We start from the raw sequence: 24,288 nt of genomic DNA on the forward strand, positions 1-24,288 counted from the left end.
TTGCAGATAGTTTTCAAAACTACTATAGGAACTTATACAAAACTCAGAGTGCACACTCTACGCAAGAAATCAAAAACCACCTGCAAGGTATTCAGTTTCCCAGACTCAATACAGAAAAGGTTAAGCTACTAGACGCCCCCATTAGCCAAGAGGACATCTCTGAAGCACTGTCCCAGCTAGCTAAATCCAAGGCCCCTGGTCTTGACGGCCTACCATTAGAATTCTACACTACGTTCGCTGACATTCTAATTCCGAAATTCCGAAATTGCAAAAACTATACTACTCGATATTTAAACATGGAACACTCCCTCCCTCTATGCAGGAAGCACAGATAATAGTCCTACCCAAACCAGGGAAAGACCCCAGATACCCGGAGTCTTACCGTCCAATTTCGCTACTTCAAGTAGATATCAAAATATTGGCTAAAATTCTAGCGTCCCGCCTAAATAAAGTCATATTATCATTAATACACCCTGATCAAACAGGCTTCATGCCCGGAAAAAATACGGCCATGAATATAAGAAGACTATTTTTAAACCTTCAATCACAGCATGATAACCGGGGTACCAGAGTAGTGGTGGCCTTAGACACAGCAAAGGCCTTTGACTCGGTGGAGTGGCCCTTTCTATGGGAGTGTTTACGAGAATATGGATTTGGACCAAATTTTATACAATGGGTACAAATACTTTATCAATCACCAAAAGCACGGGTCTTCGTTAATGGATGGCTGTCAGAGCAATTTCCTCTAGAAAGAGGCATGCGCCAGGGATGTCCTCTTTCCCCATTGCTATACGCCTTAGCGGCCAAACCTTTAGCCATAGCCATAAGAGCAGCCACTGACATAGTTGGACTACGAGTGGGGAATTATACCGAAAAGATTGGACTATACACGGATGACACGATACTATATCTAGCTGATCAAGGCCCGTCGCTTTAAGCGGCCCTGAACATTATAGATAGAATGGGGAAATTCTCAGGACTACGTATAAATTGGGATAAATCCCACATAATTCCCATAGACCAGTTTCCTCCATCCAATATACAACCGGACTTACCATTAGCCAGAGTAAACACTATTAAATACCTAAGGGTACTGGTTATAAGGGACCTTCGAGACTACACTACCAACAACATAAAACCGCTGTTTACCATGATAAAAACAAAAACACAAGCCTGGTCCAAACTACCACTGGGAGTAATGGGAAGAATAAATATCATAAAAAGGATTATTCTGCCCAAGATCCTGTACATGGTATGGCATGCTCCTCTGTATTTACCTATTGGGATCTTCAAAAAAATGGAATCTATACTGAATACATTTGTTTGGGGACACCAAAGACATAAGGTAGCATGGTATATCCTTAAAAACCCTACAGACATGGGGGGGACCTCTCTGCCAGATCTACAGGAATATTATATAGCTGCACAGCTGTCACATATGCATCACTACCATAACAATGAAAAGCAGCGTTATAGTATATTAGTATCTTGTAGTCCTGGCAGCCCCTTAACTTCCCCGCTTCAAGTTATATTGCGGGGAGGACAATTTAATAGAAAAGGTCCACAATTCAATGATGGGGTACTAAATCATCATCAAAAAATATGGGGAATAGCCCTGAAAAAACTTAGATTAGGACATATACACTCTCACACCCCTTTATGGGTCAACAACCAGCTAGCAGAGCTTAAAAAAATACAGGACCCTACTTTATGGGCTAATTATGGAATAATTTACTTACACCAAGTAATGACAAACTCTAGACCTAAAACATTTCAATCGCTAAAGGATGAATACTCCATTCCGCAACAATTATTGTTCAAGTATTTACAACTCCGGCACGCCCTACGCTCTCAATTTAGGGATGAAAGTTGTAACCTGGAATGTCCCCAAATCTTAGACATAATAATGGGATCCGAATCACAAAAATTGATATCCAATCTGTATTACTCTATAAGGTTACCTAGAATAAAAGAAGTGGTACAAAAGGCCAAAATAAGGTGGGAAGGTGATGTGGGAGCTGTTAGCAACTTGGATTGGGAGGAAATATTAGAAAATGTAAAAACAACATCTCCAAAACAATCTGATAGATTAACGCAGATATATATTATACATCAAGCATATCTGACACCCAACAAATTAAGGAAGTTTCAACCCACACGCAATTTATCATGCCCTCACTGTTCAGGTGAGGTAGGTAATTTTTATCATTTAATTTGGGAATGCACTATCCTCCAAGCATACTGGATTCAAGTGATTAAGTTTTTACACAACCAAATGGGTTCCCCTGTAGTACTAGACCCAAAGCTATGTATCTTGGGCCTCCTTCCGGACGCGGACATTGATAAATACCAAGCCACATTTATATCCGAATTCTCTCCCATATAAACAATTAATTTACAAGCATAGGGGAAGTAGTCATAAATACTCAAGGATATGGGATGGGTGGTTGGGAGACGGGGAGACTTGTGTATAGTAATGTGTGTAAAATATTAATAATACTCTTCAGCTAAAAATCACAACTATATGATATGCAATTAAGCATTGGTTGGAAGTTCTCTACTTGGTTATTATCACTCTGTATATCTTTAATATGGAATGCCAGCTTCACAATGTGCAAATATATGTAAACGTACCATATGTGACTATACTTTATGTATGTATATATAGGCCTCAAATGGGTTGTATAGTGTCTGCCTGATCTTAATAAAGTTTGTTTTCCCAAAAAAAAAAAAAGATTGGAGTTAAAATGCGCTCAAAATTTTTGTAATATGATGCCGAGAATCCATCAGGACCTGGTCTTTTATGTAATTTTAATTCTTTCATAGCAATCTGAATTTCATTAGTTGTGATAGGGCGCCTAAGTCTCTCTCGTTTCTCGTTATTAAGAGTGGGAAGTTTAATATTGGAAAATAGTTTATTAGCGTTGGTCCGGTTAAAATCCATTGTGAGGGAGTATAATTTAGCTAAATTAGAACGGAACACTTCTAAAATTTTAATTGGATTACTAGTATATGCGTCACAAGACGTTTTCAGCCTTATGGAGGACCTTATGTGATTTATTGATTTTAAACTCCTGGCCATGAGGGAGTCAGGTTTATTTGCTTTAATGTATTGTATATGTTGTCGTTTACGTAAAAGTTTATCTGCTGAATCCGTTAAAAATAAATCTAAATCTAGGCGGGCTTTATCTAGTTTAGCATTAGTAGTGGGATTCGGGGATAATTGAAATGCATTATGACATGAGTTAAAATTAGCTTCCAACTTAGCAAACATAAGTTTACGTTCTCTTTTGAGTTTTGTGGCTTGCTGTATCAATTTGGCCCGAATGACAGCTTTATGAGCTTCCCATAATGTAAGATCCGAAACATCACCTGTATCATTAGAGTAAAGATAATCATTTAGTGCTCCTTCGATCTCAAGACGAACTGGGTTAGTTAATGTAGAGTCATTTATATACCAAGTTGTATCATGTGACCTAGGAACAGTGGAAGCAATAGTGGTATAAATTGCACAATGGTCTGACTAAGTAAACGGGAGTATGTTGGATAATAAAATTTCAGGAAGCATACTTGAGGGGACTAGAATATGATCGATAAGAGAAAAAGATTTATGCGGATAAGAGTAATGTGTAAAACGTCTGCTAGTGGGATTAATTTCACGCCACGTATCCACCAAACCATGTTTGGTAAGTAAATGTTGAAGGTTTAATATGTTGGAGTTGATGATAGGAGAAGAGGGAGACTTATCTAAAAAAGGGAATATTGTTGTATTTGAATCTCCACATATGATTACGGTACCAATTTTGTGTGCTTCAACCACTTGGAAAAGATGTGATAAGAAAGCTTCTGTTTTTTTATTCGGGGCATAGTATGATACTATTGTGATGGGAATATCCGAAAGTAACCAGTGAGAAGTATATATCTTCCCTCTGGATCTTTAAGTTGTGTCGATAAAGTAAATGGCATGGAGCAATGAAAACCTATAAGAGTTCCACGTTGCTTAACTTTGGTAGAAGCAGTGTAAAATTGTGGATAAGAGGCGGAGAGGAATTTAGGGGAAGATTTATCTATGAAGTGTGTTTCCTGTAAGCAGATTATATGTGCTTTCTTAGCTGAAAATGATCGCATTGCTTTTGTTCGCTTTTGTGGGATATTAAATCCTTGCACATTTAGGGATAAAATGTTTATGGGAGCCATAGCAATATAAAATTGACTATCATAAAACAAGAGATATGGCCTACAATTAGCATATTAGTCATCACCTTGAGAGAAAGAAGAAGAGAGGAAAAGATAGAGTGGGGATAAATAATGTTGGATCGAATAACCCTAGTATAATAGTATTCAGATATTAAGTAATGAAAAATCATTAGGGTGTGGGAGCAACTCCTGGGAGTAATGAAAAGACCCCCAGGGGCTCCAAAGCCATCATCAGAATCCTGCATAATAATAGCAAGGGTCTGAGGGTGGCAAAGGGGGCAGCACGTAGTTCCAGAAAGGACGAACACCGCCGGAGAACCACAGGAACCATAAGGTCATCTATATATATAATAATAGTTGTGATTTTCTTTCTTTTTTCCCTTATAAAAAAAAAAAAAAACACAATATAATCTATCGAAGCTTGAACTAACCAGTAAATTACCTCTGTAGTAAATAGACTTCAACTAAATATATAAATGCATCAAATGATGTACATGTAGGGAGACCAAAAGATTGAAAACATTTTGTCTTAGAAATTAAGTTATTTTAGACATCTAATGGTCCTGTAGATCTGAAAAAAAAAAAATAGATGCGTGAATCATGAAATATATGAAAATCAATCCATCGAATCTTCAGTATTAGGAGTTGGATTTTCAAAGCGACTACACTTATGTAGATTTTGGGGAGGAGAAATAGATGGATTTAGGTCCGCTGCTGTATTTTGTTGAGGTGATCTGGAGGCTGATCTTCTACGGGTTAATTCTGTAGATGGGAGTTGGTCTGTACGGCCCAATTCAATTAAAGCTGATTGTAAGTCCTCTGAAGAGCGACAAACATGTCTAGTTTCCAAGTGTGTGAATTTGAGAGAAAAAGGGGACCCCCAACGATAGGTGATGTGATGATGTTGGAGTATTTGTAATTGGGGTTTAAGAGCGCGTCTTTAAGCCACTGTAATAGGGGATAAGTCTGCAAATAGCTGATAGACTTGACCCTGGAAAGTGAGGGAATCTTTTTCTCTAGCTGTTGTAAGCAATTGTTCTTTTGTGCGGTAGTAATGCATTTTGCCAATTATGTCCCTAGGAGGGCCATTAGATTTGCGTGGAGCCAATGCTCTGTGCACTCTGTCCATCTCTAATCTCTCTATAGGAATACTAGGTTGTAATTCCTGAAATAATGCTATGATATAGGCTTGCACATCTAGGACAGACTCAGAGATACCCCTGATCCGTAGATTAGCCCGTCTGTCTCTATTCTCCTGGTCCTCTAAACGAGACTGTAAAATTACATTCTCTTCTTTTAGATTTTGAAATTCAGAAATATAGTGCTGAGTTTGGTTTTCAATATCATCTACACAAATCTCCAATTCAGCTGTCCTCTGACCTAGTTCTCTGATTTTTCTTGTCAGTTTATCCGTAATGTGATCTGATGTTTGTTTTAAAGCTTTCTGTAAAATACTTTCAAATTTTTTAAATAAGGCAGATTGAAGATCTGTTTGTGAGTTTCCAGAGTCAGAATCAGATTCCTCATTAACATCCACAGCATTAAGTTTGTTTTTTAGAGGTTTAGCCTTTTGTGAGGTACTAGGCTGTGAGGAGATTGCCGCCGCCATCTTAGAAGACGGCTGAGGTGGCGTTTCTTTGTTAATTCCGGCTTTGAATTTTGTTTTTGTGCCCCTCAAAACTATACTAAGTTGTACCTGAGACTTTGTGGCATGAATGTCTGCTATCTTTATAAAAAATAAGGACCTCTGGGACCTGTAGTCCTCTGGCACGGACGTCACTGGAGCGGAGCTCTAAGCCGGCATTACTGTCCACTCAGGCAGCCGCGCGTGCCCCCCGGACTTATTCTTTTTTCAAAGGTCTCCCTGGATATGTAAAAAAATTCTCACATCTAGAACACACACACACATTGTTCTTTTGTCAAAAGTGGTTCTCTGCCCAGGTATTTCAAATCAGAAGGTTACGGATATCCTCTGAATATAAGATTTCATGGACCTTTTCCTTAAATAGACATCACCATGGCACCCTTCAATCAATTTTTAGGAAAAAAAAAACAGCAGACAACATCACAGCGTCATCACACCAGCACTGCTTCCTTCATCATCTAGGAATGCCTATTACCCAGAACATCACATAACAAGTCTGAATACTTCAGGAAACTGTAAATATGAAAATAAAGACAATAAATACAGAAGGGAGGGGGGTCTCCATGGAGGAAAGATGGACAACTTGAGGTCAGGTGTCCAGAATAAGACTTTAAGTAAACTTGTTATGAGAGAAAAAAGGTGCTGACATTGCTAACTTCCTTCTGAAACTGCTAGTTACTTGGCCATGCCATTTAGCAAGGAAGAATTTGGCAAGAAGATTAGGAACTGGCCAGAAAAGGATCACTTTGAAGCAATTGGCCAACTTGGACATCTATTGCAATGTATTCAAACTAAGAATCCCTGTTTTTTAAAGCAAATGTTTTCTATGAACTATATATTTGTGGCACGAGAACAATTTTTGCAGTTAACAGAAACTTGAATTAACATTTTTTTTTGTTGCTAGATTTAAACCCTAGCCTGCCTGCAACCCCTATATTAATGTTTTACAGCATGACGGCCCGTGCTGAGAAAGAACTAGGCTTGGGAGAACTTGCCCCCTGGACCAGTACTATTAAGATATAGTGGAGATAAATGGAAATACTTTACCACTGAGCAGAACCACTAATAAGGCAGTACAACTAGTCCTGTTGTAATAGGCTCATACCCCATCAGCTAAACAGGGGGGCTCAGGGCAGCTTTATTGTCTGCCTAAATGAATAAATGGATTTTACTAGACCACACCCCCACTCCTACTTGCTTACTAGAGCTTAAACTACATTTCCCTGGGCCCCATCAGGTCAACAGGGGGACCCAGGAGGTGGGAAAAGACAGGAGATGTAGGCAGGTAAAGTCAGAAGCCGCTGTTCCACTGCACCCCAGGGTGATGTAGACAGGGTCCAGGGGCCCCGTCAGGAAGGCTGCCACTGACACATCAATAAGGGCAGACCACTAGTCAGTTACCCATGATGGGTAAAATATAGCTACTTTGCTCAAGTGCCCCCCACCTCAAAGCACATTGTCCCCATGGGGACAAGGGCCTCTTCCCGACAACCCTGGGCTGTGGTTGTGGGGGTCTGCGGGCAGGGGGCTTATCAGAATATGGAGAAAGGGGGCCCCCAGATACTGGCCTCCCCCCATGTGAATGAGAATGGGGTACATTGTACCCCTATCCATTTACACCAAAAAAAGGCAGTGTAGTGCAAATAAAAACAAGAGACGGTTTTGACAAGTCCTTTATTAAAAATCTTTCTTCAATCTTCTCCCTCCAGTGTTCTTCCCCGGTCTTCTCCCTCCGATCTTCTCCGCCACTGCTGTCTTCTCTGCCGCCAACCCGGTCCTCCTCTGATGCTGTCTCCCATTGTTGTGCCAGCTCCTTATACAGCCATGGGGCTTGGCCATCCAAAGACGTCACCAAGAAACCCTGCCCATTGTGATGTCACATGCCTGCTTGAGGAGAGTTCGGGGGCTGCTGAAAAAAATGCCCAACTGCTCCTAAACGTCCGTTTAGCAGCTGCAGTGTACATGAGGCCTATGTCAGTTCCTAACTAACAGGGTGCACCGAATGGGTTCCCCAAACAAACAAGCAACACATGTAACTTTTAGCATCCTATCAGCCATTAATCTTTATACTCTGCAGCCGGCTTGACCAGCAGGTATATAGTAAGTGAAAAGCTTCTAACATAACACATCTTACATTAATAAAGGTCTATGGACAGCTGACTAATTAGTGGGGTCTGGCTACTAGGTAAAAAGAGGATTGGATGGTTTATCCCACCCAAAGCTCATGAACTGAGAAACCTAGATCATTTCCTAGAAGAAATGCAAAGTATGCTGATGCTGAAAGAAGATGAAAAGACGTGTGTCACAATACAAGTTTTTCTTTAGGAACACTCAACTATCAACATGCCTATCAATCAAAGAGGCACCTCTTTCATTGGCTGAAAGAGGAACCTTGCATTGTATACTTTCTTTAGCCCACAGAAACCTGTCTCTACATTGAAAGGGCTACTTGATTGTGTTTGGCCACCCAAGCCAAAGGTTTTATTTGGCCTTAATAAACTTTCATAAACATCTTGCCTTTGAAACCTAGCTGTCATCACGCAAGCTGGAGGCTTTATTGACAAAATTGGCCTTTAGAACTGAATGTGTGTCAGAGCCAGGGTCATACACAGGAGGGTTCAGACAGAAGGAGCAAGGAGTGAGGCAGGGCAGGGAGAGTGTTACAAGTAGGTGGGTAAGGGATCAGGCTGCAGGGTCAGGGTGCAGGGTCAGGATCAGGATACAGGAACACAGGTCAGAGGCACATGGACAAACACCAAGGCAAAAAGGAGAAGCACAGGCAGGGCTTAAATACACTTCCTGCAATGAGCATCAGGTGATGACTGATTACCATGAGCTTCTGGTTGCTGAAAAACACCCGCTGGTGGACACTGGAACGGCAGCCTATAGGTCTGGGAGCCACAATGCCACCAGCAGGTGAACACCTTCCTGACATCTGTGCAAAACCATTGCATAAAGCAGGTGGGTAAAATATGTTTGTTATTTTGTTTAATTATCTTTTAGAATCACTTTAATTTATTTATATTCCTGAATATCCATAAGGGATATAAATCCCATTTGTGTGTACCACAGGCCTTTTTTTTCATTTGTGTGTACTCCATGCTGGTTATTATATTGTAGAAGTAGCAGTGACATCATCAATGTGCTGCAAATAGGATGTTTACAGATCAGAGCTGTGGGAGGAATCCAGGAGGCCCACTCACTGCTGTCTGTCTGCATAAAACTACAGGAGGGGTGGATACAAGACCAATTCCAGTGCACAAGAAAAGAGAACCACAGTGACTGGTCTTTATTACAGGAAGCCCCTGCACAGAGACAATGTTTCATGCTGGATTATGGCACAGAAGTGGAAGAAACATACAAAGCACACCAGGATTCGGGTATCTCTTGAATTTAGGTATTATTTGATTATCCTTTAAGCTTTAAATTGCTAACATCCCTTCAAATGCCATTGCAGCCTTACAGTGGCAGTGTGCCTCTGTTTATTACTGTAATTGACAGATACAATTACAGTAATACAAAAATAACTAGCCATTTTGCACATTTGTCAGTCTATAATAAAAAAGCAGAGCAGAGTTATTAAAACAATTTACCAAATAAAAGCCTTATATGTTCTTAAACTAAATATATCAATGTATTTAAGTATCTATTGTCATGAAAAGTTTAATCCTAATGCTGACATTATGCCTATATATATATATATATATATATATATATATATATATATATATACATATATAGAGAGAGAGAGAGAGAGAGAGAGAGAGAGAGAGAGAGAGAGAGAGAGAGAGAGAGAGAGAGAGAGAGAGAGTTGAATAGAAAAATAACTCCCTGTTGTCTTTTCTTTTCATTTGAAAAATGTTCTAGTATTAGAGGTTCAAAATAAACTTCACAACAATGACTACACAGCCCAGACATTCTATACAAAATCCTATGAAACATGTAATGTAATCCTCTTCTCTGTGTATGCAGAGGATTACGCAGATTACGCATCTGTTCTCATATTGATTGCAAATGTTGCAAGTTCTGTCCTTGAGTCCTAACTTTAATGATTTTCCGCTCAAACACTAAGAATGTTGAAAACAAAATTATGATGTGCAGATGAATTTTCGTGTTACTGTCGCTACAAACATTCAGCGTTTAGTTGTACTGGTTATATCCTTTACTGACTGTATTACAAAGTTATCAATAAGAGATGCTCTCTTGTATTTATTTCTCTTAACATAAGATAATAACAGCATTACTGATCTGTAAACACATTAACCACTTGACCACTGGGCACTTAAACCCCCTTAATAACCAGACCAATTTTCAGCTTTCGGTGCTCTCACACTTTGAATGACAATTACTCAGTCATGCAACACTGTACCCAAATGAATTTTTTGTCCTTTTTTTCACACAAATAGAGCTTTCTTTTGGTGGTATTTAATCACCACTGGGTTCTTTATTTTTTGCGCTATAAAAGAAAAAAGACCGAAAATTCTGTAAAAAAATGCATTTTTCTTCGTTTCTGTTATAAAATTTTGCAAATTAGTAATTTTTTCTTCATATATTTTGGCCAAAATGTATACCGCTACATATCTTTGGTAAAAATAACCCAAATCGGTGTATATTATTTGGTCTTTGTGAAAGTTATAGAGTCCACAAGCTATGGTGCCAATCTCTGAAAATTGATCACACCTGAATTACTGACGGCCTATCTCATTTCTTGAGACCCTAACATGCCAGAAAAGTACAAATACCCCCCAAATGACCCCTTTTTGGAAAGAAGACATTCCAAGGTATTTAGAAAGATGCATGATGAGTTTTTTGAAGTTGTAATTTTTTCCCACAATTCTTTGCAAAATCAAGATTTTTTTTTTTATTTTTTTTTTTTTTTCACAAAATTGTCATATTAGCAGGTTATTTCTCACACACAGCATATGCATACCACAAATTACACCCCAAAACACATTCTGCTATTACTCCCGAGTATGGCGATACCACATGTGTGAGACTTTTACACAGTGTGGCCACATACAGAGGCCCAACATGCACGGAACACCATCAGGCGTTCTGGAGTGCCCAGGCCAATTCTGACATTTCTCTCCTACATGTAAAAATCATAATTTATTTGCTAGAAAATTACATAGAACCCCAAAACATTATATATATTTTTTTAGCAAAGATCCTAGAGAATACAATGGCGGTCCTTGCAACTTTTTATCTCGCACGGTATTTGCGCAGCAATTTTTCAAACACGTTTTGTTTGAAAAAAAAAACAGTTTTGTGCTTTCAAAAAACACAAAACAGTAAAGTTAGCCCAATGTTTTTACATAATGTGAATAATGAAGTTATGCCGAGTAAATAGATACCTAACATGTCACCCTTCAAAATTGCACACGCTCGTGGAATGGCGCCAAACTTCGCTACTTAAAAATCCCCATAGGAGACGCTTTCAAATATTTTACTGGTTACATGTTGTGAGTTACAGAGGAGGTCTAGGGCCAAAATTATTGCTCTCGCTCTACCGATCGCAGCGATACCTCACATGTGTGGTTTGAACACCATTTTCATATGTGGGCGCAACTTACGTATGCGTTCGCTTCTGACTGCGAGCACACGGGGACACGGGGAAAATTTTTTTTTTTTTTTTTATTGTTCATTTTACTTTATTTATTTTAGTTTGAGGCTTTTTTCCAAAAAATAAATTTTTTGATCACTTTTATTTCTATTACAAGGAATGTAAACATCCCCTGTAATAGGAATATGGCATGACAGGTCCTCTTTACAGTGAGATATGGGGTCAATAAGACCTCACATCTCACCTCTAGACTGGGAAGCCTGAAATTAAAAAAATTAAAAAATGATCCTGGCTTTGATCGTAGCGGTAAGTCGGTAGAAGCACCTGAGGGCGGCGAGAGGGGGGGGGGCGTCCCCTCTCGCCTCCCGTAAGAATGATCAAGCAGTGGAACAGCCGCTGTGATCATTCTTATTGTGTAGGGAATCACCGGCTGAAAAAGATGATATCTGAATGATGCCTGTAGCTGCACCCATCATTCAGATATCCCCGCACAAAGTCAAGGACGTCGTATGACGGCCGGCGGGCAGGAAGTGGTTAAAACACATTTTTTTTAACACAAAGTTGTCCATTTATACAATATTTCTAACACATAGCATGTACATACCAAAAATGACACCCCAAAATAGATTCTCCTGCTCCTCCTGAGTACGGCGATACCACATGTGTGAGACTTCCACAGCCTGGCCACATACAGAGCCCGAGTACAGCCGAGCATGGCAAAGTATGGCTGGGTATCGCAGAGTATGGCGGGGTATGGCGGGGTATGGTGGAGTATGGCGGAGTATGGCGGGGTATGGCAGAGTATGGCGGGGCATGGCGGAGTATGGCGGAGTATAGCGGGGTATGGCGGAGTATGGCGGAGTATGGCGGGGCATGGCGGAGTATGGCGGAGTATGGCGGGGTATGGCGGAGTATGGCGGGGCATGGCGGAGTATGGCGGGGTATGGCGGGGCATGGCGGAGTATTGCACAGGGTTGCACAGGATCATTGCAGAGTATTGCACAGGGTTGCACAGGATCATTGCAGAGTATTGCACAGGGTTGCACAGGATCATTGCAGAGTATTGCACAGGGTTGCACAGGATCATTGCAGAGTATTGCACAGGGTCATTGCAGAGTATTGCACAGGGTTGCACAGGATCATTGAAGAGTATTGCACAGGGTTGCAGAGTATTGCACAGGGTTGCACAGGATCATTGCAGAGTATTGCACAGGGTTGCAGAGTATTGCACAGGGTTGTAGAGTATTGCACAGGGTTGCACAGGGTCATTGCAGAGTATTGCACAGGGTTGCAGAGTATTGCACAGGGTTGCACAGGATCATTGCAGAGTATTGCACAGGGTCATTGCAGAGCATGGGGGGATGGCTGAGCATGGATGGATGGATGTGACTGTACATGTCACTGAGCTGCGCTGTGGGCACTACACATCCAGCCCACAGCGCGGCTCCCGTCCGATCTCTCCCCCTCTGTACCGATCGGTACAGAGAGGGGAGGGAGGAACCGGCGTCATGACATGTGATCGCTCCGCGATCAGCGGCCGTTTACCGTGATCCGTGATGCGCCGGGTCCTATGGACCCGGCGGTCACGGATGTTCCCGTGTGCGCGCCCCAGGGGGCGCGCGGGAGCAGTTTTCTGGAATCACGTATATATGACGTGATCCCAGAGTTATCCAGCCGCCCTGCAGCCGTCATTTGGCTATGGGGCGGTTGGCAAGTGGTTAAAAAAAACCTTAAGAATACATTATTGTTAATTACATGAAGTATATGACACATTAGGAACATTTGTGCTCTAGAAGTTTTGCAGCCTAATGTGATTAAAGAAAAATAAACCAGCACACCAAAACAAAATCTGTACTTTACATCAATGTGCACCAAATGTATATTTTGCTTTTATCTGTTCACAGCTTACTATATGTGTAATTATTGCAGTAAACCCAAGGAAACATACCCAGGAGTAAAATAATATATCTTTACACACAGACACACACACAAAACAGTGTTGTAGTATTGGACTAGGGGCACATGTGAATCAAAAGGCCCTTTTTATGGTGTGGGAGTGGGCTCCTTTCCAGATGTAGCCCCAGACTTCCTTGCCTCCCCACACCACTTTTCTATTATTGTCCAGTCATTGGGCCTGCGCATGGGCTTCCAAGTTGTCAGTCCTCCAAAGACTGCCTAGCTGTTAGTGTAGATAGTGACATGGGAAAAAGAATTCTCTTGAAAAGTCATTACTACAGCTTTCAACAGTCACCCAGATGATGTGACTGTGGCTGCATGGCTAGTGCTAACTCTCTCATATTATCACAGAGACTCAATTGGTGGAGCCTTTTGAATGGTGGATGGTTGCAGCACAGGATTTTTTTCTTCTGACTGGGTGCTAGTAAAATAACAGGATCAGTCAACGTCTTTGAAATGTCTCTGACATTAGATACAATTCCTCTCCTATATATGAAGGTACCATGTCTATTTCATTAATGTCCCATTCTGGGATTCTGACCAAGTGGTCAGTTAATTTTTCCTCACCCAACTGTTCCTGTAATGGTCTCTACATTCTGAAGTGCTGTGTAGGCCCCAAAGAGGTACTTTTTCAGGAGAGTTTATTTTTTCTGCCCCCTAGCAGTTTTTGGGTCCAAATATAACAGGGAATTATGCAATGTTGTTACTTTTCATTAGCTGCCACTGACTCCAAAATATGGTACCATTCTGCTTAACTACATCCAGCTTAAATGTCACCCTTGGTCTCATGGATCATCTTACCTGATGTTGTAAAAGGGGTTCTTTAGCAGTAAGGAATTTGTTCAAATCATTTTTATTGGTTTTAATAAAGTTTACAAACTTTGACCTACTTGGTCTAAGAAAAAACAATGTATAAAGCATTGTAAACTTGCCATAATACCCTCTGTAACAACACAGCTGTTTAAAGAATGAGACAGCACATGAGCATAGACCATTTTCCATCAATTATCCATATCTTGGCACATATTCTATGACACTCTCAAAGTGAAGAAAACATTAACAAGGAAAGAAAGAACCCATACAAAACATAAAGATACTCCATTTTTCAAGGAATAGGCCTGTATCTTTTCCACAGATCCCATCTATGGTAGAATTTCTCAGGAGAACCAGCTTTGGATGCCATTAATTGTTTATATTTATAATCACATCTAGGTGGGACTTCAGAAATGTTAGGAAGCACAACAGATTTCCATGTTTTAATGAAAATGAGGCAGGCAAAAAATAAAATATCGAGAGCCAGAGGGTGAACCAAGTGCGGTAATTGGTCAGAATAAACACTCAAAAGGGCTTGGGCTGGATTAGCATGACTAATAACCCCTATTGCCTTAAGAAATCAACCTGTAAACTGTTTTCCAGTAACTATGGATATGTAAGCAGGACCAGAGCATGTGAGCTAAGGTCCCTACCTGTCTGCAACACTGCCCCCCCAACATAGAATTATCACTGTCAACATTTGGCAATAGAGTATTGTGTAAGGTGCCATCTGAGGTGGATTTTTTTGGGCAGTTTACAATGATTTATATATTTATAAAAAGAAAATTTTGCGCTGTCAGTGAACCATATGTCCAAGTAACATATATGCTCCTTGGTATATGCAAACTTACTAAAGTGCAAATGCGCTTGACAAAAAATGCGCTTGACAAAAAATAAAATACCAAATAAATTAATATAATAAAAAATGTGCTATAAAGAATAATGTGAGAAAATTCATATGAACATCAAACATAAAGTGCAAAGTCCTATAAAGCAATAAAGTACAATATGGAGTAGTGCCAGCAACCAATTAGTTTTGATATATGGTGTTCCACAGATATATTCCAAGCTGGATTGTGCTGTGAATGGTCACTCCAATGTGCACCACTTCAAACAAAGAGGATAAGCCTCTGACCAGATAGCCTGACCCTTACAGGTCAGAAAATGCCTTGGCAAGCAAGCCTCCCAAACATTTGGATAAAATAGATTGCATTGTTTAAAAGACAATTCTGAGTAAACAGATAGGTAATGTTCTGAAATAGTAAAGAATATGTGGGAGAAGAATCATTTGAAAGCAGCCAGTTTACCTGACCACAACTCACACCTCAACTCCACATCTTCTTTACCTATAAGGGGATTAAAATTGGCCTTATAGAGATTATAAATAGGAGATGTAAGGGTTATCTCTGAATATTGTAACGAGCCCTGTACCCATGGGAAAGAAAATGATTGTTGTAGAGCAGTTTGCATTTCTGCATTAATAATAATGCCCAAGATGCTGGAATTGGTCGGGTTGATTTTATAGTAAGAAATTTTGTTAAATTGTTCTAATATCTCATAGGCCTGAGGCAGAGATACAGTACATATAGGTAAGACAAGGTTAGGATCACATCATCTGCAAATAGTGTTACAATATGAGACAGTTGGTGGTAATAGGGGATTATATAATCAGAATGACTGATAGAATAATTTGTCGCCAGGATTGCCTCAACCGAATAGTTTGCTGTCTCCTTGGTTCCAGAGTTCAGTATGTGGTGCACCAGGTTGATGGAGGCTCCTTAAGAACCAATTTAAAGAACTAGGCTGCAAGTTGAAGGGAAGGACCTCCAAGGAGATATTCTCTGAAATATTGACTGTGCCAAGCTCAACACAGGAAAAACAGGGAGAGATTAGAGAACTGAATGCATAGCTAAAGACCTGGAGCAAGAAGAATGGATTTGGGTTTGTAGAGCACTGTGCTGACTTTTCAGTATATTCCCATGGGCAGTAAGTTTAAAACGCTAAAAGAAAAGAAATCATTGTTTCAATGTTATAAAGAATATAACAGAATATGTAAAAAGAAAATCAAGGACGTGAAAATTCAAAACGAACGACAGATGCAAAACATAGTAGGACAAACCCCCAAAAATTCTTCAAATATATTAACCAGTTGCCGACCGCCACACGCCGATGTACGCTGGCCCAATGGCATTGGCAGGCATAAGGGCTTACCTGTACATCCCTGCCTGCCCACGGGCGGGGGGTCCAATCGGACCCCCTCGGTCCCTGCGCTGGTCGGATTATCGTCAGGAGTGATCCGAGGTGAGGGGGAGGCCACTGGTTCATGGCCACCCCCTCACAATCGCTCCTGGTGAATGGAATGCTTCCTCTGCTGCTGTAATGTAAACAGCGGCAGAGGAAGTGATGTAATCTCTCCTCGTGAAGCCTTTTCGTTCTGGCTTCCGAGGAGAGAAGACATCAAGTAAGTTTGCACCAACATAACACTTACAGTAGAACATACAGGCACACTTTTCACCCCCCGATCACCCCCCAATCACCCCCCTGTACCCACTGTCACAGTGACACCAATAGCAGTTTTTTTTCCTGATTATTGCATTGGTGTCATTTTGTGACATTTATAAGTGGTAGGGCAGTTAGTGTTAGGCCCCTTTAGGTCTAGGGTACCCCTAACCCCCCCTAATAAAGTTTTAACCCCTTGATCACCCCCCGTCTCCAGTGTCACTAAGCGATCGTTTTTCTGATCGCTGTATTAGTGTCACAGGTGAAGCTAGTTAGGGAGGTAAGTATTTAGGTTTGCCCTCAGCGTTTTATAGTGTCAGGGACCCCCATATACTACCTAATAAAGGTTTTAACCCCCTGATTGCCCCCTAGTTAACCCTTTCACCAGTGATCACCATATAACTGTTACAAGTGATGCTGGTTAGTTAATTTTTTATATTGTCAGGGCACCCACCGTTTATTACCTAATAAAGGTTTAACCCCCTAATCGCCCGGCGGGTGATGTAAGTTAGGTTTAAGGGTCAGATAGGGTCTGCATTGCCCCAGACAGCGTCAGGTTAGTGCCAGTACCGCTAACACCCATGCACGCAGCATACACCTCCCTTAGTGGTATAGTATCTAAACGGATCAATATCTTATCCGATCAGATCTATACTAGCGTCCCCAGCAGTTTAGGGTTCCCAAAAATGCAATGTTAGCGGGATCAGCCAAGATACCTGCTAGCACCTGCGTTTTGTCCCTCCACCCAGCCCAGCCCAGCCCACCCAAGTGCATTATCGATCGATCACTGTCATTTACAAAACACTGAACACACATAACTGCAGCGTTCGCAGAGTCAGGCCTGATCCCTGTGATCGATAACAGTTTTTTGGTAGCGTTTTGATACAGTCGCTAACAGTCAGGTGCTTTTTTGCCTGTGAGTCTCACTAGTGTACCACTAAATTTAGAGCCTAAAATGGCAAATCGAAGGTACACTAGTGAAGAGGCCTACACATTTCTGAGCATGACAGATAGTGAAGAGGAAGTCACTCATCTGTTAGATTCAGGCTCAGAATACGAACCTGTAGACAGCAGCGGCTCCATGACAGATAGCTCTGACGACGGAGTTGTGGTCCCTGCCAAGGTCAGGCGTACCAGACCCCAATCTTCTTCTTCTGCTGTTGAGGTGCAAGAACCGCAGGGCTCTTGTATGGAGCAGAGAAGTACTAGCGCCGCTATTCCTTCTGGTGAACTGGCAAGCACTAGCGGCCTAGTACACCCTGGTTGTACATCCAGCACTGCAGTAACACTTGGTGACGTGGCGAGTCCCATAAGCGCAGTTCAAGCTGGTGAGGTGGCAAGCACAAGTAGTGTCCCGCTGCCACCAAGAAGACGAACACAGGCCCATCGTGCCCATAGTGCCATTCCTGCTGCATTCGCCAATCCTTATAGGGAACCCACCACTTCTGCAGCACCCGTACTTCCCCCATTCACTGGTCAACCCAGCATTCATTTGGAAACAGTTGAGTTTACATGACAATTTTTATTTGCCGTTTTTCACCGAAGATCTTTATAGATCTATTGTGGACCAAAGCAATTTGTACGCTGGTCAACACATCGCCACTATTCCCCAGTCTTCACTTGCCAGAGATTGGAAACCAATGACGGTTTCAGAATTTAAGATCTTTCTGGGCCTTTCCCTCCTCATGGGCATAACCAAAAAGAGTGAGTTGCGGTCATATTGGTCCACTGACCCAATTCACCACATGCCCGTGTTCTCTGCTTCCATGGCCAGGGCACAATACGAGCAGATTTTGAACTCTGTCGTCCTCAAGGAGACCCTGGATACGATCGGCTCTACAAAATTCGGCCCCTCGTAAACCACTTCAACCAACGTTTTGCAGACTTGTTTACTCCCCATCAAGTTGTCTGTGTTGATGAGTCCCTGATTAAGTTTTCTGGCCACTTGTCATTTAAACAGTACCTTCCCAGCAAACGTGCCAGATGGGGTCAAGATGTATAAGCTCTGTGACAGGGCCACGGGCTATACATGTAGTTTTATGGTTTACAAGGGAAGAGATAATCACGTAGAGCCGACAAACTGCCCTGACTACATAGGAAGCGCTGGCAATATTGTGTGGGACTTGGTGTCACCCTTATTCAGAAAGGGGTACCATTTGTATGTGGACAATTATTACATGAGTGTGCCACTTTTTAGTCACCTTTTTGATCATCAGATTGGAGCATGTGGCACCATGCGATCTAATCGCTGGGGCTTTCCCCAGTGGCTTGTAGATTCCCGTCTTAGGCTGGGGGAGAGAGCCTGCTTGAAGTATAATAACTTGCTTGCTATGAAGTGGAAGAATAAGAATGTTTTCGTTCTTACCTTCCTTCATGCAGACACGACTGTCCAAATTACTACGGCGACTGGTGTTGTGGAGAAACCCCTCTGTGTCCACGAATATAACCAAAATATGGGAGGGGTGGACCTCAACAACCAGTTGTTGGTGTCGTACCTAGTTGCCCGTAAGGCCAGACGCTGGTATTAAAAAGTGTCTGTATACTTATTTCAATTGGATTTGCTGAACGCTCATGTGCTATACAGAGCTTCAGGGCGGACTGGATCTTTCCTTAAATTCCAGGAAGAGATCGTCAGAGCCCTTCTGTTTCCAGACGGTGCTCCACCTCACCTTCCCCAACCAAATGGAGTAAGCCGGCTGCATGACAGGCATTTTCCTTATGTCCTCCCGAGTACCCCTATCCAACGAGCCCCCCAAAGAAAATGTTGTGTCTGTAGAAAGAGCGGATATAGGCGTGACACCCGCTATGATTGTCCCTCCTGTCCTGATAATCCTGGTCTTTGCATTGGTGAATGTTTTGAGCGCTACCATACACTAGTTGAGTTTTAGCGTAGGGTACAGCATTGCACAGACTAGGCACACTTTCACAGGGTCTCCCAAGATGCCATCACATTTTGAGAGACCCGAACCTGGAACCGGTTACAGTTACAAAAGTTACAGTTATAAAAAAAAATGTACATAAAAAAAAGTAAAAAAAAAAAATTACACAAAAAAATAAAATAAAAAAAACAAAAATAGTTGTCGTTTTATTGTTCTCTCTCTCTCTATTCTCTCTCTATTGTTCTGCTCTTTTTTACTGTATTTTATTCTGCAATGTTTTATTGCTATTATGTTTTATCATGTTTGCTTTTCAGGTATGTAATGTTTTTATACTTTACTGTTTACTGTGTTTTATTGTTAACCATTTTTTTGTTTCCAGGTACACCATTCAGCTGCAGTGCGGATTTATTTATCTTGACAGCAACAGCGTTTGCTCCTACGATACATAAAGCCGTGACTCCAGCGCTGTCGGAGGTGATTTCACCACCACAGTTTAAAAAAAGAGCATATATGCCGAAGCATGGGGGCAGCAGGGGCAGAGGAGCGATTTGCTCCTACCTTTTGCGGGCGGAAGCCCCCATGCTTCGGTGTATATATATATATATTTTAGGCACAGGTTGCGTTAAAAAATGTTTTATTTTTTACAATTTTTTTTTGTATTTGCTTTGCAGGTATGGTAAGTCTTACTGTTATACTGTAATGTTACTTTGTTTTTATTGTTAATCATCATTTGCTTAGCAGGCACACCATTCATTTGCAGTGCGGATTTATTTATCTTGACAGCAACAGCGTTTTCTCCCACGATACATAAAGCCGTGACTCCAGTGCTGTCGGAGGTGATTTCACCACCACAGTTAAAAAAAAGAGCATATATGCCGAAGCATGGGGGCAGCAGGGGCGGAGGAGCGATTTGCTCCTACCTTTTGTGGGTGGATGCCCCCGTGCTTTGGCATATATATATATTTTAGGCACAGGTTGCGTTAAAAAATTTTTTATTTTTTACTATTTTTTTTATATTTGCTTTGCAGATATGTTATGTCTTACTGTTATACTGTAATGTTACTTTGTTTTATTGTTAACCATCATTTGCTTAGCAGGTACATCATTCAGTTGCAGCGTGGATTTATTTATTTTGACAGCAACAGCGTTTGCTCCCACGATACATAAAGCCGTGACTTCAGCGCTGTCAGAGGTGATTTCACCACCACAGTTAAAAAAAAGAGCATATATGCCAAAGCATGGGGGCAGCAGGGGCAGAGGAGCGATTTGCTTATAACTTTTGGGGTGGATGCCACCATGCTTCGGCATATATAAATGGTGCATGTATGAAACCGGAAGCTACAAGCATTTCATGACGTAGATTTTGCCGGATGTAAACAGCGCCATTGGGAAATTAGGAAAGCATTTTATCACAGCGATCTTGGTGTGGTCAGATGCTTTGAGGGCAGAGGAGAGATCTAGGGTCTAATAGACCCCAATTTTTTCAAAAAAGAGTACCTGTCACTACCTATTGCTATCATAGGGGATATTTACATTCCCTGAGATAACAATAAAAATGATTAAAAAAAATGAAAGGAACAGTTTAAAAATAAGATAAAAAAGCAAAAAAAATAATAATAAAAAAAAGCACCTTTGCCCCCCCCTGCTCTCGCGCAAAGGTGAACGCAAGCGTCGGTCTGGCATCAAATGTAAACAGCAATTGCACCATGCATGTGCACGCAATTTTAAAGCATGTCGTGTTTGGTATCCATGTACTCAGCCTAAGATCATCTTTTTTATTGCATCAAACATTTGGGCAGTATAGTGTGTTTTAGTGCATTAAAATTTAAAAAAGTGTGTTTTTCCAAAAAAAATGTGTTTGAAAAATCGCTGCGCAAATACTGTGTGAAAAAAAAAATGAAATGCCCACCATTTTAATCTGTAGGGCCTTTGCTTTAAAAAAATATATAATGTTTGGGGGTTCAAAGTAATTTTTTTGCAAAAAAAATTTTTTTTTCATGTAAACAAAAAGTGTCAGAAAGGGCTTTGTCTTTAAGTGGTTAGAAGAGTGGGTGATGTGTGACATAAGCTTCTAAATGTTGTGCTTCTAAGTGTTGTGACAGTTCAAACCCCCCCAAATGACCCCATTTCGGAAAGTAGACACCCCAAGCTATTTGCCGAGAGGCATGTCGAGTCCATGGAATATTTTTTTTTTGCACAAAGTTGTCACTAAATGATATATTGCTCAAACATGCCATGGGCATATTTGAAATTACACCCCAAAATGCATTCTGTTGCTTCACCTGGGTACAGGGATACCACATGTGTGAGACATTTTGGGAGCCTAGCTGCATATGGGACCCCAAAAACCAAGCACCACCTTCAGGGTTTCTAAGGGTGTAAATTTTTGATTTCACTCCTCACTGCCTATCACAGTTTTGGAGTCCATGAAATGCCCAGATGGCACAAACCTCCCCCAAATGACCCCATTTTGGAAAGTAGACACCCCAAGCTATTTGCTGAGAGGTATGGTGAGTATTTTGCAGACCTTGCTTTTTGTCACAAAGTTTTGAAAATTGAAAAAAGAAAAAAAATACATTTTTCTTTTCTTTTTTCATTTTCAAAAACAAATGAGAGCTGCAAAATACTCACCATGCCTCTCAGCAAAAAGCTTGGGGTGTCTACTTTCCAAAATGGGGTCATTTAGGGGGGTTTTGTGCCATCTTAGCATTTTATGGCCTTCAAAACTTTGATAGGTAGTGAGGAGTGAAATAAAAAATTTACGCCCTTAGAAATCCTGAAGGCGGTGCTAGGTTTTCGGGGCCCCGTATGCGGCTAGGCTCCCAAGAAGTCCCACACATGTGGTATCCCCATACTCAGGAGAAGCAGCAGAATGTATTTTGGGGTGCAATTCCACATATGCCCATGGCATGTTTGAGCAATATATCATTTAGTGACAACTTTGTGCAAAAAAAAAAAGTTTGTCATTTTCCCGCAACTTGTGGCAAAATATAAAATGTTCCATGGACTCAACATGCCTTTCAGCAAATAGCTTGGGGTGTCTACTTTCCAAAATGGGGTCATTTGGGGGGGGTTTGTACCATCTTGGCATTTTATGGCCTTCAAAACTGTGATAGGTAGTGAGGAGTGAAATAAAAAATTTACGCCCTTAGAAATCCTGAAGGCGGGGATTGGTTTTCGGGGGCCCCGTATGCAGCTAGGCTCCCAAAAAGTCCCACACATGTGGTATCCCCGTACTCAGGAGAAGCAGCAAAATGTATTTTGGGGTGCAATTTCGCATATAACCATGGCATGTGTGAGCAAAATATCATTTAGTGACAACTTTTTGTAAAATATTTTTTTTTTGTCATTATTCAATCACTTGGGACAAAAAATAAAATATTCAATGGGCTCAACATGCCTCTCAGCAATTTCTTTGGGGTGTCTACTTTCCAAAATGGGGTCATTTGGGGGGGGGGGTTGTACTGCCCTGCGATTTTAGCACCTCAAGAAATGAGATAGGCAGTCATAAACTAAAAGCTGTGTAAATTCCAGAAAATGTACCCTAGTTTGTAGCTGCTATAACTTTTGCGCAAACCAATAAATATATGCTTATTGACTTTTTTTTTACCAAAGACATGTGGCTGAATACATTTTGGCCTAAATGTATGACTAATGCCCCGTACACACGGTCGGATTTTCCGATGGAAAATGTCCGATCGGAGCGTGTTGTCGGAAATTCCGACCGTGTGTGGGCTCCATCGGACATTTTCCATCAGATTTTCCGACACACAAAGTTGGACAGCAGGAGATAAAATTTTCCGACAACAAAATCCGTTGTCGGAAATTCCGATCGCGTGTACACAAATCCGACGGACAAAGTGCCACGCATGCTCAGAATAAATAAAGAGATGAAAGCTATTGGCCACTGACCCGTTTATAGTCCCGACGTACGTGTTTTACGTCACCGCGTTCAAAAAGATCGGATTTTCCGACAACTTTGTGTGACCGTGTGTATGCAAGACAAGTTTGAGCCAACATCCGTCGGAAAAAATCCTAGGATTTTGTTGTCGGAATGTCCGAACAAAGTCCGACCGTGTGTACGCCCTATAAAATTGAGTTTATTGGATTTTTTTATAACAAAAAGTTGAAAATATCATTTTTTTTCAAAATTTTCGGTCTTTTTCCATTTATAGCGCAAAAAATAAAAACCGCAGAGGTGATCAAATACCATCAAAAGAAAGCACTATTTGTGGGAAGAAAAGGATGCAAATTTCGTTTGGGTACAACATTTCATGACCGCGCAATTAGCAGTTAAAGTGATGCAGTGCCAAATTGTAAAAAGTGCTCTGGTCAGGAAGGGGGTAAAACCTTCCGGGGTTGAAGTGGTTAATAGTGAAAAGGTCAGGTTTAAGAATGTAGGCCCTTTACGAAATAATCTGGAGTGGGTGACTGGGGACAAAGAAAAAGCTAATTTGTTAAATACCTTCTTTAGCTCTGTGTATACAAATGAGCATGGGAGCTCAAGTCCATAATAGGGTTGGTATTGACACAGCCCCAAATTATCCACATTAGTTTAAAAGTTATGTGGTCCAGTAGTAGTGAGTAGGAGTAGTGGTTAATGATTCTTACTCTAAATGGTCTAAGGTTATTAGTGACGTACCCCAAGGTTCAGTGTTGGCACCCTTACTTTTTAATAACCTTATTAATGATATAGGGTCTGGCATTAAAAGTACCATTTCAGTCTTTTGCAGATG

The sequence above is a fragment of the Aquarana catesbeiana genome, linkage group LG04, assembly GCF_042186555.1.
Source record: "Aquarana catesbeiana isolate 2022-GZ linkage group LG04, ASM4218655v1, whole genome shotgun sequence".
NCBI classification, from domain to species: Eukaryota; Metazoa; Chordata; class Amphibia; order Anura; family Ranidae; genus Aquarana; species Aquarana catesbeiana.